At 33.7% G+C, this 15017-nt stretch overlaps 1 long non-coding RNA gene across 1 annotated transcript; it reads right to left on the reverse strand.

The window, feature by feature from the left end:
* Positions 1-5862: 5862 nt before the first annotated feature.
* Positions 5863-11291, reverse strand: LOC143048517 (uncharacterized). Its single transcript, XR_012969872.1, has 2 exons — positions 11156-11291; positions 5863-8411 (listed from the first exon to the last, which is right to left on the reverse strand). It is a non-coding gene; the product is annotated as an uncharacterized LOC143048517 (long non-coding RNA).
* Between the last annotated feature and the right edge of the window lie 3726 nt (positions 11292-15017).

Raw genomic sequence — 15017 nt, forward strand, 5'->3', positions numbered from 1 at the left:
AGGACGCCTCCGGGTGCGGTAATTTCTCTCTGCACTGAAGACCTATTGGTGGCCTTCTGCTGTTGTCTGTTCTATGGTCGGGTTGTTGTCTCTCTCACACATTCCCCATTTCCATTCTGAATTTTACCTTTGAAGTAAAATAATCAATTATAGATAATGATAACGATATTTGCACCCATTATTATGTATTTATCATCGTGGATTTCGTGGTATAGGTAAACTATTTCTGCACTATGATATGCAGTCTTGGCAAAAGGAACTGTTCACGAACAAATATTTTTTCCACGAAAATAAATAATCCAACAATATATTATTAAGAAAAAAAGATACCAATATCAACAGTTCAAACAACGAAGATATATACAACTAGAAATCTCAGCCTGTCCGTAAACATCATTAACAATTGTAAAACCCAATCAGTATAGTCAGATACTAGTATAAAGATCCCCGAGCTATTGTAAAACCCAATCAGTATAGTCAGATACTAGTATAAAGAGCCCCGAGCTATTGTAAAACCCAGTCATTAGAGTCAGATACTAGTATAAAAAGCCCCGAGCTATTGTAAAACCCAATCAGTATAGTCAGATACTAGTATAAAGAGCACCGAGCTATTGTAAAACCCAATCAGTATAGTCAGGCTATTGTAAAACCCAATCAGTATAGTCAGATACTAGTATAAAGAGCTCCGAGCTATTGTAAAACCCAATCAGTATAGTCAGATACTAGTATAAAGAGCTCCGAGCTATTGTAAAACCCAATCAGTATAGTCAGATACTAGTATAAAGAGCCCCGAGCTATTGTTTGTTTTCTGTTGCACTTCAGTGGTTCTGTTGTTTTGTCCTCTTATAGTTGATGTGTTTTAGTTTGTAATCCGGATTTATTTTCTCTCAATCAAATTAAGACTTTAAACAGAGCGGTATACTACTGATATCTTTATTTGGATCTCGACAGACACACAAATATTGTGGTGTGGTCAAATATGTTTCTGATCGCTAACCACCCTTCACCTTTGACAAAAGTGTTACAGCATAACATACGGCTAAAATCAGTTTCAAATGTCTTAAGGAGGTACCTAATACTACAGGGAGATAACCCTATAAAATCAGCTTTATGTTTTAATTACGTTGTGTTGTTAACGAAATATAAAAGCTTCTCAGTGATCAAAATAAGTGTTTGTGAAACTGCTATAAAACCAGTGTAATTTTTCTGATAAAACGGTTGGTTCAAAATTTTTGAAATTTTTATAGTTTTGTTAAAGGATCAAAGTAAATACTTTGACAAAATTTTAAGAAAATTAAACGAGCCAAATTAATTTAAGCGAAAGTGTTACCACCTTAAATAAGTAAATCAGTATAAAATAACTGATACTAACTGATACTAAAACAACCAATATAAAACACAAATAAAGTAACTGATACTAAAACAATCGGCACAAAGCACAAACAAAGTAACTGATACTAAAACAATCGGCACAAAGCACAAATAAAGTAATTGATACTAAAACAATCGACACAAAGCACAAACAAAGTGACTGATACTAAAACAATCGACACAAAGCACAAATAAAGTAACTGATACTAAAACAATCGACACAAAGCACAAATAAAGTAACTAATATTAAAACTATCGACCCTAAGCACAAACAAAGGGACTGATACTAAAACAATCGACACAAAGCACAAACAAAGTGACTGATACTAAAACAATCGACACAAAGCACAAATAAAGTAACTAATATTAAAACAATCGACCCTAAGCACAAACAAAGGGACTGATACTAAAACAATCGACACAAAGCACAAACAAAGGAACTGATACTTAAACAATCGGTACAAAGCACAAATATAAGAGTACTCGCATTTACTGACAGCTAGATCAAAGCCAATAGCATTTGATATATAAATGATATTTTCCAAAGTACATATCCAATGGATTTATTGTGAATATGCAGAAACAATCTGATCACCTGGAAAACAAATACATAACCAGTATCAACAGAATATGGGACCACTAGTGCTCATACATGTACAAATATAACAATTAGTTATATGGGGACGAAGTCCCTTATTACAGTAGAAAATTCTATAAAATTTTTTTTTTTTTTAAATCGGGAAAATTTCCCGAATTTTTCATTGTACTAATGAACTCAAAATCGTTCAATTTTTTTTTGTCGCGTTTTTGAATTTCCGGATCGGCGCAGAAATCTACTTCCGTTTCCGGTCTTGTTTACAAGAGACTTTGAATAAAATGTATATTTATCAGTCTAAGAAAGGAACTAATACTAATTCATTTAAAAAAAATGTGTGTTATTAAAAAAACGTTACCTGATGACAGTGTTTCTTTGTTTACATTGAATATGACGTCATTACTTAAATAACGTCACAACTAAAATCCCTAACAACAGAACCAAAATCGGAAACGTTACGGTTATTTCCGTTTCTCTTTTTAACATTGTTGATTAAAAAAAAATAAAGGGCTGCGCTTTAGCGCATGATACGCCCGTTGCTCTTTTAACTTGTCTTTTATGCTTTAAATGAATTTATATGATCAACGAGATATATATATACAAATCAAAAGGGATGTTACATTAATATATTCACCAAAGTTTCATAAAATCCCCCTTTTTTAAGTATAAAAATTCAATACTTAAATCTAAAATTTATAAAAATGGAAAGGGAGCTTAGGTCAATAGATATAAACAATTTATTAAAGTTGCATAAAATTTTGTGAAAGTGTTAGTTATTGTCCCAAAATTGGAAAATCCCCCCTTTTTTAAGCATAAAAATTCATAACACGGAAATGTAAAATCTGAAATTTATAAAAATTGAAAGGGAGCTTACATCAATAGATATAAACAATTCACCAAAGTTTCATGGACATTGGTGAAAGCCTTTTTGAGTTATTGTCCGAAGTGTTGAAAATCCCCCCCTTTTTTTTTATGAATAAAGCCCCATAAATCCAAAACGGAAAATCTGAAATTAAAAAAAACGAAAGGGAGCTTACGTCAATAGATATAAACAATTCACTTAAGTTTCATGGAAATTGGTGAAAGTGTTTTTGAGTAATTGTCCGAAGTGTGGACGACGGACGGACGGACGGACAGACGGACGGACAGATGGACGGACAGACGGACGGACAGACGGACGGACGGACAGACGGACGGACAGACGGACGGACGGACAGACGGACAACGGTATACCATAATACGTCCTGTCTAAAAGACGACGGGCGTATAAAAATCATAGACTTCGTCCCCATTCACAGGTAGTTCCTGCCTCATATTAAAAACATATAATTAGTCCCCTAATACAGTAGGAAATTCAATAAAAAAAAAAAAAATCGGGAAAATTTCCCGAATTTTTCATAGTACTTATGAACTCAAAATCGTTCAATTTTTTTGGTCGTGTTTTTGAATTTCCGGATCGGCGCAGAAATCGCTTCCGTTTCCGGTCTTGTTTAGGTGTCAGACCACCAATTAAAAATCCCTATCTGTTCAACCAAATTTTGCAATTTTCACAGCTCTCTAAATATTTTACCTTAAGTTTAACTTCAAGGAAACCAGGTATATCCTGAATTGTACATGTATCACCTTCCTACATGCCAATTTTCAACCAATGTTTAAAGTCTTGTAACAAATTTCTGATTTTGAAAAGACAGGTACTACCAAAATAACTCACGGTTTTCTGGAAATCTTAAATTAGTGTACTATGTAGCGCATTAATCCTGAATTTTTAATGCAAACTCATAGACAAGTGAATTTTGGCTCAAAATGGTCTAAATATATTTCCCTTTCACCAAAAGTTTCATTTCTGCAAATTTGTTGAATAGTTTAAGTAAACAATGACATCAAAAGCACTATTTTGTGTCAAAGTAGGACTACTTTTACATACGTTCTAAATTGGAGGGAGTAATTGGTGGTCTGACACCTGTTTACATGAGACTTTGAATAAAATGTCACATTTTCCAGAATATTTTCCATTGTAATTCCGCCATCTTCGTTTCTATGAGGATCATTTGTTAACATATGACATTTGTCACTGTACGCAGTTTTCTGAAATTTTCCTTACATTGATGTGATAAGGTTTCCCGCGCTTTATGCAAATTTTATGAAATTGAACTCCACGGAAACACTTCCGGTAAAAACAATGGCTGATTCCACCATTCAAAATCGTCTATGAAAAAGTGAAGGTCAGGATTATTACAGTGCGACCACTTAAAAGGTAGGTCAGCAGTGGTTTTTCTTTTTGCGATTTATGAATGGAATGTGAAAAACTATATCTTGAGTGAACGCGATTGATAGTTTAGATTATTTTTACCGATAACCGCTACGAATTTCAGCTGACGGCGACTATACTCTTAATATCACTCTAGCGTCAGTTTTATTTTTTTTTAAAAACCGATTTATCATATATTGTCTATTAGGACGAGACTTGTGCGTATAATACTTGTAATAACTGTAAGTAGAAGCAGTTACCACTCAAATCTATAACAGCAGAATATTGATGAAACATAACTTATACAAACCAAAAGGGCAAAACATGTACGCTTTAGATCACGATTACCAAAGGGCATAACCGAAAAGCGAACTTTGTGAAATAAGCATAGCAATCAAATTGCCTCAATAGACAAAATAAATTATAAATACACCAAAAAAAAAAGAATTTTGTGTCACAAAAGTTAATTTTGTCAACACAAAAATAAACACAAGCTTGAATTTTGTCATGTTTATTTCTGTAGCATAACATCAACACAGAATGACATAGGTAGAACAATCCAATGACATAGATAGAACACTCCAATGACCTAGGTAGAACACTCCAATGACCTAGGTAGAACACTCCAATGACCTAGGTAGAACACTACAATGACCTAGGTAGAACACTCCAATGACATAGGTAGAACATTCCAATGACATAGGTAGAACACTCCAATGACATAGGTAGAACACTGCCATGACATAGGTAGAACACTCCAATGACATAGGTAGAAACATTCCAATGACATAGGTAGAACACTGCCATGACATAGGTAGAACACTCCAATGACATTGGCAGAACACTCCAATGACATAGGTAGAACACTGCCATGACATAGGTAGAACACTCCAATGACATTGGCAGAACACTCCAATGACATAGGTAGAACACTCCAATGACATAGGTAGAACACTCCAATGACATAGGTAGAAACATTCCAAATAGATAGAACACTACATTGAAATAAATAGAAACACTCCAATGACATAAGTATAACACTCCAATGACATAGGTAGAAACACTTTAATGATATAGGTAGAACATTCCAATGAAATAGGTATAACACTTCAATGACATATGTAGAACACTACAGTACAAATGTCCACAACAGCTTATTTATAAAAACAAAGTGTTTCCAAGCTGAAAAAGCTATAGTCACATTGTTAAGAGTTGTTACAATAATATACTCGAACTATGTAATTAGAGTCATATTAAACCTCAAATTAAAAAAAAAATATGGATATATCTTTTAGAACTTAATGGATAGTTTCATTATAGAACTTATGTAAGAGGAATTCTTTAATTTGTCCACATTTTAAAGAAGTTAACTTATTTTCAATTGCTTGCTTCCAGGAAGCAATTCGCCGACAAATTTCCGTATGCTAAGTGACCTTATCGTGACCCTCCTCGTAAAAATCCGATGATCGCAATACGCATGAATCTGTCATTAAAATAAACAATTATCTGATTGTACATGTTAAACACGTTCTCAATACCCATGGTTTTTGTTGATTGTTTACTATAAGGGTACAATCGGTAAACTTCAGCTTCAAAACACGGCATTTAATGAGCAGCCATATTTGCGTAAAAATGATCAAATCGTGCACAGAGGACTAAGTTTATGATATATACATTGGTTCAAGAATTTGATAAACATTAATTTTTACCAGTCACTCGTTTTATATGACTTTAAGTTATGCAGCACTATTATCAAAACATAACTTGAAAATGGAATCAAGTTTTTTTAATTGACATGAAAACAATAGTTCTATATAACTACATTCCCTGTAGATTCTTCGTTCTGTTGGAGAGAAATCTTCAGTTTTTCATAAAAATGTTCTTCTGTATTGTATGGCAGATTGTCATCGTGTGGCCATTGGATACAAATAATTTTGAACCAAATACTTTTTAGTATTTTAGGCATATCACTAACTTTAATCTTATCCTTTACCACAATAATAACCATATCTTCTCTTCCTTTCTGGAAAGCATGCATACGGGTCAATTCCATCTCATACGACCCCCAGGTACTATTTAGGAAATCGTGAGATATAATAAATATAACCTTTCTGCTGGAATCGATTGCATTTATTACATTAACTGCTATACTTTCACCAGCAATAAAGTTTTTGGCGTCCAGACATAATTCGAAGCCCATACTATTTACCATGTCATGGAACTGTTTAACCCATACCGAATCTGTATGACTATATGATATAAAAGCATCATAAGTATAATTCTGTGTCAGTTCATTGTAATTTCTCATTTTCATTTTGAATCTCAGTAAAAAATACTCAATAGCATATTTATATCGGAAGAATACGACAGTTAATATTATGGCAAGTACGACAATGGAGGTTATAGACACGGCAAACGGCAACCAAAACTTCGTTTTGCAGGAAATCTCAAATGTTTTTAAATCTGAAATAACTTCAGACATAAACATACGAGATGCCGTATCAGTAACACATGTCACATCTAAAATATCGCGTACTCGTTTTGACTCACCCAACCACTTCAAAAACTGTAGTGTTTTACAAGAACATAGAAAGGGGTTTCCTTTCAAGAGTAATTCAACTTCTCCAAGCTTTTCAATTTGATCTATGTCATCTTCTACGAGGTGTGCTATAGCATTAAAAGTCAAATCGATGCGTTTTAATTGTTTAATTCGTGAATGGAATTGGGGAAATACTGTTAGATTGTTGTGTGACATGTTGACCGATAATAACTTCTCAAACAAGTGCATAAAGAATCCTTGTGGTATAGTAGTTATCTTATTAGATGACAGATTTATATCTCGAATTTTCAGTGATTTGCTTAAAAATGACCCAGCATTAGCAGTGTTTTTGAATCCTTTTCCTAGAAGTGATGCCTTTGCTTTTAGAGTCCTCAAATTTGGAAAACCATAGAGCAAATTGACCGATACGTGTGTGCATGTCCATCCAGACATATCAAAATACTCTACATTTGTAGCTCCCTTAAAACTTCCTTTACAAGACTTCATAGGATTGTCTTTCAAGCTTAGCACTCGCAAATTTAGGCTGCTGTTAAATATTACATTGCACAAATGTTCTTTTATATCGTTTTCTATGTATAACTCTTCTAGTGTTCTTGGTAAAATAACATTAAGGTTCTTAGGTTCCGATCGTTTCAACCTATTGTTACGTTTATTATCTAAAAGTTTCAGCACCTTCAATTTTTCAAAGTTCTGAATATAGCCAAAGGAAATACCTCCTTGGCTAAGAATAATGTTTCCTGAAATTTCTAGGTATTCAAGGCATTTGCTTTCAACAGAAAATCTTTGAAAAGCATAAAGACCTATAGATGTAATGTATAACGCGTGCAATGTCAGTCGTTTCAAACAAATTGGCAATAAGTACTTTATTTTGTTATAGTCGAGATTAAACTGATTCTCAAATCTACTATATGCTATTTCAATATTTGTGACATTTTTTCCTTTCAAAACACCAAAAGATCTGAAAATTTGATTTATTGGATTATTAGGTAAATCAATACCAGGCCATAATGTTATTGAATCTAATTTAGGAAAATGTTCAAAAAAATCCTCCGATATGAATGGCACCTTATGTAAGTGTAAAGACATTATTGGTATCATGTTAACATGAACGAACATTTCCTTGCTGAAATGCACTTTTTTCGATTTAGGGAAAATCATCAAACGGTCCAACTTACTTAATGTAGACCATTGCCTTGGAAATTGGAAATTTGGATATATGTCGAACGAGAGAGTTCTAAGAGATAGGAGTGTTGATAATTCTTTTATTTTGTCAGCCTGATAGTCTGTCAGTTTATTGTTATCTAATGAAAGATATTCCAAACAATTCAGGTTGTCAAACACTCCACTGGGTAACATCGTCAATGAGTTTACGCCAAGATGTAGTTGGTGTAGACGATATAATCCATGAAAAGCCATTTTGTCGATTGATTGTATCAGATTATTATCTAAGTGGAGCTCGGTAACGTTTCGAAAATCCTGAAAGGTAAAGGCTCTGACTGCTGTAATCTTGTTTCTCCTAAAATCTAGACTAGTCGCATGAGTTGGTAGGTGTCCCGGTATACTTGTCAATGCTAAGCGGCTACAATCAACAATGGTGCTGTGAACGTTGCATTTCCTCTCGTTTATATAACCATTAACTACAAAAAGGAATGACATTAATCTAAGTTTGATATCTTTATAAATTATTCAGAAAGTGTTAAAGCTTTTAGGATGTTGATAAAAAAAAAAAGAAACGAAAACATGAAGGAGTCCGTAAACACACAGTAATTCGACACTTTATTCAAAAATGTTTTTCCTTCATCACAAATATTATTTTTTTTGTGTTTAGAGAAAGTCACAAAACCCATCACCCATCTTCATGATTTACAATTTAAGTATGGAAAGATAAATCACAGCAAATACCAAACTCCGAGGAAAATTCAAAATGGAATGTCCCTCATTAAAAGAGATGTATGTGATGTACGGGATATATTGTTAATATCAACGTCACAAGAAAACAAGTTATCTTGCTAGGTCTGTAAAATAGTTCGTGAAACCTCTATTCTTTTTCTGTAGGTTTGCAACATAGTATTTGTTAAACGACCTACTCATGGGACAGTGTGAATCGATGGGGATTCCATTATGTTACAGTAAATACAAACTGGGTCATTTCCCACGTGCAATAGTATAACACACAAAACGTCGTTCCTAACTTGAACTAAAGACAAAGAGAAGTAAGTCCAACTGCGTTTTAAATATATGATAAAGAACTACTTTTTTTTAAGGAAAGAATAAATAATTTGCGTACGGAAATACTCTGGTCCAAACAAAGAGTTCTCTAAATTTTACATTGTGAATAAATGTTGATTGTAAACGTTTCAAGCCTTCTGAAGAAATTCACTGTGTTTTTCGTCCATCCAATTTGTTCCATTATTCACAAAATACAGATTTCACAATGAGCTTATGAGGAAGAATAAAAAATAATAGCATTGTCCTCTGACTTTGTGTTCCGCTATACATAATGCAGAAAGGTTGCTGCCTAAAGAATACATATTCATTTTTAATCGAACTTAAAAAAAAGGATATCGCATAAACTGATAAGTCTGCTTAGATAAAAATGTTACACATACATACAAATTGACTATGTAGGTTGTATGTTAACTTAACCGTTAATTAACCTATTCTAACGCATGAACTATCTATGTTTATACGGAATCAAGCAAGCAATAGCTGGTTATGGAGTATATACCTCTACATATTCCAGGCCAGGATTTCCATCGTAAAGGGTTGATGACTTAAATGCAGGTATTGAACAAAGGTAAATAAAAAATTCAAACGTTTCATGGGTACGATAATATAATTTAGGTGACCGTTCTGATAAATGTGTACAGAGTCAAATTCTGTTTATAAATCCAGGTCATTTGAATTTGTTTGATTATTGTTACACTTTCAGTCGTACTGCATACCATGATTTGATACAGGTGTACAATACATATTCTATATATATAATTAAAGTATTGAACATACTTCAATGTATATATGAATATCGTTTGGAGCAAAACTATCCACTCGGGGTGTTGTATGATTACATCAACATTAATGTAAGTTGAAAAAGTGAGACAAAATAAAGGACCTCAATTAGAGGGGTACTAGCTACGAGATACGTATTCTTTTTTTATATAAATTATGCCTTTTTTTGTTCAATCATTACGAAAAGTGAAATAGTAAAATAATAATTCGCTTTTAGAAGCCAGGTTGGTCATTTTTTTTTCAAAATAATCTAACAAAGATCGATGATGAATTATTCACTTGCAAGGGAACATTTCGACATCATTGAATCCCAATTCGCGTAAACTAGAATCTAACTCCTTAGCTTAAGTTAAAATGGATTATGCATGATTGATGCGTGTTCACTAAGGCTGATTTGATAAAAAAAAATCATTACAGGTAAAATTGAAAATTAACTTATTTCTTTAACCTTAAAATTGAAATCAAACAGAAGTAGAAAAATTCATTTGCACGAGGTCCATATTTATATTTATGATTATGTTTATGTTTATATCGTGTTATGTAACCGTCTGTTGTTTTCGAAGTCATTTCGATAGTTACATTGTAATTGATTGGGTCTAGACTAAAATACACGCGAAATGAAGCAACATATTACTAGTATCGAGCCCTTGTCCTGTAAATTATTTATTTTATAATTTTTATAATTTGAATAAATGTTTACATCTGGTGCAGGAAAATTGGAACCGTTAATGTTATTACTACCACTGGGTCGATGCCTCAGTTGGTGGACTATTATTCCCCGATCTTATCACCAGCCCAACAGTCAGGACTTCGGTACTGTCATGGAAATACGGATATTTTGTGTTATTAAAATTTGCTATTACAAAATGTTAGAAATTATTATAAATTAAGGAATATATCTCCCTCATTCAAAGCTCTGATTCCTTTCACGGATTCGGCTATACTTTTTGGACCCTTTGGTTTATCGCTCTTCATCTTTTATATAAGCTTTGGATTTCAAATATTTTGGCCACGAGAATTACTGAAGAGACATGTATTGTCGAAATGTGCATCTCGTGCAGGAAAATTGGAACCGTTAATATTATTGCATTATTTATAAATATAAAAAAGAAGTTATGGTATGATTGCCAATGAGACTTATATGAAAATTTGAATGAAATCTGTGAACATGAAGTTGACAGCTAGTGCCTTGTTAGGTCGTTACGTCAATGAAATAAGAAGTTTTCATTTATTTTTTGTTAACGACTTTTGTATCAATAGAGGCACGACATTATCATCAGATTTAATTGCTTATTTTGTTGTATTTTTATGCAGTGTTCTGCCTTTATATGTTTATGTAGTAAATTTCTAGATAAAACTGATAAAAATTTACCTTCTGGCAAGAGTATGAAGATCCACATATGAATAACTATTATGATCATGATGATGTTGAGGTTTCGAATCTTTCTTTCTTTATGTTCAAGATGATTGCAATGAATAGATTCTTATTTTACTTATATCTATGATATATTATACATGTAATTCATATATCTACTTCCTGGTGTGTGATTTCTATCCAATGAAAATGTGATCTAAGCCTTCACATCCTCAAACATATAATGTTCATTAAAACGGTGTTTATATATCTCAACTTGTACGATTCGCTCGTGTATGTAACAATGTTTAAGATTTTACCGAGAGAAATTTATATATTACTGAAAAATTATTACACCAGGGTTTTCGATATCACAAACTAGTCAAAACATTTACTAAATTTTATCATCGGTATAAGGACATCATTCGTAATATAGCTCAACATGCAGACTTCTTATACATTCAGGTATTTCACATCCAATTTTTTATGGAAATATTCTTTATAAAGCACAAAGGTGTCAGTATTCACCTCTAAAACTAACAAAACCTTTGCCTATTAAGAAGGGATATAGTTACGATACTGTCGTCAGGTCATTAAAGATTGCATATTTTGCGTTAATATTGATTCACTTATAGGGTCTTTGCATCGGACCTTAACACATTTATTCAAAAACCAGTTGTTGGCATGACACGGGTTATGTTCTTCTCATATATGTTATGATGGTATGATACTAAACCCCTAACGGGAAGGATTGTGCCAGATGTTCATATGATGAAAGCATAATCTTTCAGTCAATTTAATTGAAGTCTGGAGCTGGCATGTCAGTTAACTGCTAGTAGTCTGTTGTTATTTATGTTTTATTGTCATTTTGTTTATTTTCTTTGGTTACATCTTTTGACATCAGACTCGGAATTCTGTTGAACTGAATTTTAATGTGCGTATTGTTATGCGTTTACTTTTCTACATTGGCTAGAGGTATAGAGGGAGGGTTGAGATCTCACAAACATGTTTAACCCCGCCGCATTTTTGCGCCTGTCCCAAGTCAGGAGCCTCTGGCCTTTGTTAGTCTTGTATTATTTTAATTTTAGTTTCTTGTGTACAATTTGGAAATTAGTATGGCGTTCATTATAACTGAACTAGTATATATTTGTTTAGGGGCCAGCTGAAGGACGCCTCCGGGTGCGGGAATTTCTCGCTACATTGAAGACCTGTTGGTGACCTTCTGCTGTTGTTTTTTTCTATGGTCGGGTTGTTGTCTCTTTGGCACATTCCCCCATTTCCATTCTCAATTTTATTTAAGTTCATCGTGCAAGAGTATAAATACGTCCATTTATAGTTTATTTTGGAAACAAAATGAACTTGATGCTTAACATACGAAACAAAACCAACGGATTTTACGACTCAACGACTCATCGATATTGACAGCATATTAGTTTAGAAAAGGTAATCGTGACATTTAGATCATGTTACTGTCTCTTCTCGAGCAAATTAACGTTTTTTGAAGGAAATTTGTAACAAAAAATAAGTTGAAAGTGTTCCACAGAATGTTTAAGTTAAAACATTACTTCTGTGAAACTTTCATTCAACTGTAAAATGTAATGGGACCATTTTTGATTGAAATATTCAAAATTCTGAACAAAATCTCTCTATTTGAGACAATGAACTAAAAGTTGATTTTAAAACATTTACTTGATATATATGATTTTCAATTCGGCCGTTTCCCGTCGTATTCGTCTCAAGTGTCTCAATTGTAACATTCTCAATCCTTCAGGTTTTTTTTCCAGATTACTAGTACTCCGATTCTTGCTCGTTAGATTACGTTAATGTGGCGTTCACACATTGACGAATATGGTTTCCGTTTGGGATCAGACATAGTCAAGACACGAAAAGTGAATGGTCTGGAAAGGTTGGGGCGAATAGCCCACGCCAGTCAGGTACGTCCTGCAACCTTCGGGATTACGATCGTAACTATGTCGTGACAGATTATAGTGTATCGTGTTTTCTAGACAATGCCATGTGAGACGGAAATGATCTTTGCCTTTTTTGCAACTATCGTTGACGAACCGTTGTAGAACGGTCCCGTTATTAATACGATATGTGTTAATATTACCTACGTCAGAATCCCAACATAAACAGAACACGTTACGAATCCAGATAAAGCCGTTTGCAATGTGGTATGCAAGCCTTGATATTATTGCGTGCTTTATACAGTACTTAGTCATCCCGAATATGTCGACAATTGTGGGATTCCGCTTGCATTAACATCCATATTTAGATGAGCTGCTCATGTCTGGAGAACCACTGTGTGTGTGTGTGTGTGTGTGTATGTCATTCCTTGGCAGTACTATGACAGGTCTACCATAAAATGTGCTGGTAGACGAGATGCCCATAGAGCTGAACGATAAAGTTCTGTCACAGATCACACCTGCACTACATGGTGGAGTCAAGCCCTTGATCCAGGACAGATGTTTGCCTGAACAATGGGAATTATGGGTTCTGGCGAAGTAACTGACAAGCGATCATCGATGCGTACGCTACACAGGTAATCGCTTGCCCCACTACCCCAGCGAAGTGAAAGGAAATCGTAGTAGTCTATTGAATTGAATTCACGTTTCGTGCTAGTGCCCAACAAATACTGATATACCAATCATTACTACGGCGGCTTTTTCGCCATATTCCTGATGGCCCTCGTATATGCGTACTATATCTTGCATAAACATAAACTTACCATAAATACCAGGGCCGCGTTCAATATCGTAGCTGCTACGTAATGCTACGTAGATTTTGACTATTGAACGTGTAGCTATACACTAGCTGCTAAATAATATTGATAGAACCTACGTAGCTGCTACGATTTGAACTCAACCCTGGATACCTCGTGAAATCATAATAACTATGATAACAAAATATGTTAAATCGCCCTTATAAGGAGCGAAGTTGAAGATGATTTAGGACCAAAAATTCCGAAAGCATATATCTTCTTTTCCTTTTCTTTTAAATGTCACGTGCCGAATTAGACTTATAACTGATATCTTATATTTTAATTGATTAAGTCATTAAAAACACTCCAATCAAGCTTAAATATGAAAAATCTATCAAATATGCAAAAAATCGTCACTTTTCAGACGGTTTCCGTCTTAAATGAAAGTGGCCGCATTCGTGTTCATTCACAATATTGAAATGTAAGTTGTATTTGATGATAATACATAACATATATAAAGGTTGAGGATGAACACGGATACAGCCACTTTCATTTTTGACAAAAACAATCTGAAAAGATTTGCGTATTTGATAGATTTTTTATATTTAAGCTTGATTGGAGTGTTTTTAATGACTTAATCAATTAAAATCTTTCACTTAACTAATTGAATCAATTGAAATAGACACTTAAGTGTTAAAAAAGTGTCCAAAATATTTCGTTTTATGAACCTGAAATTTGGGGCCAAAATCGTCCCTAATCGGACCTACTTCTTTTGGCCTGGATGGAGAGCTGTCTGAATGGCACTCGTATCACATCTTCTTATATATGATTCTTGGTACGGGTTTGGCTTAAGATTTAATCTGTTTTTGGTTATATCAGCTTTTTAACGTTTGAATAAGGATTTTGATTTTCGATTATATAAGCTGCAAGCATCAGCAAAGATGCATTATTTGTCGACTTACACATATGGTGCAGTTAATTGCGTAGACTAGTAACCTTTCATTAAAAGCTTGGTCCTCTCTCTACTTCACATATCAACTGAATTCCTTTTTAAAGTATCGTAGTGAACGGAAATATTTAAACCTAATGCGTTTCCTGTTTGATACAGTTTAGCATATGGGTTGTTAGACAGTGTACTTCGTCTTTTGTTAGGATTACATCCCAGCTCCTTTGTTCTAA

Source organism: Mytilus galloprovincialis, chromosome 10 (assembly GCF_965363235.1).
Source record: "Mytilus galloprovincialis chromosome 10, xbMytGall1.hap1.1, whole genome shotgun sequence".
Taxonomy (NCBI): Eukaryota; Metazoa; Mollusca; class Bivalvia; order Mytilida; family Mytilidae; genus Mytilus; species Mytilus galloprovincialis.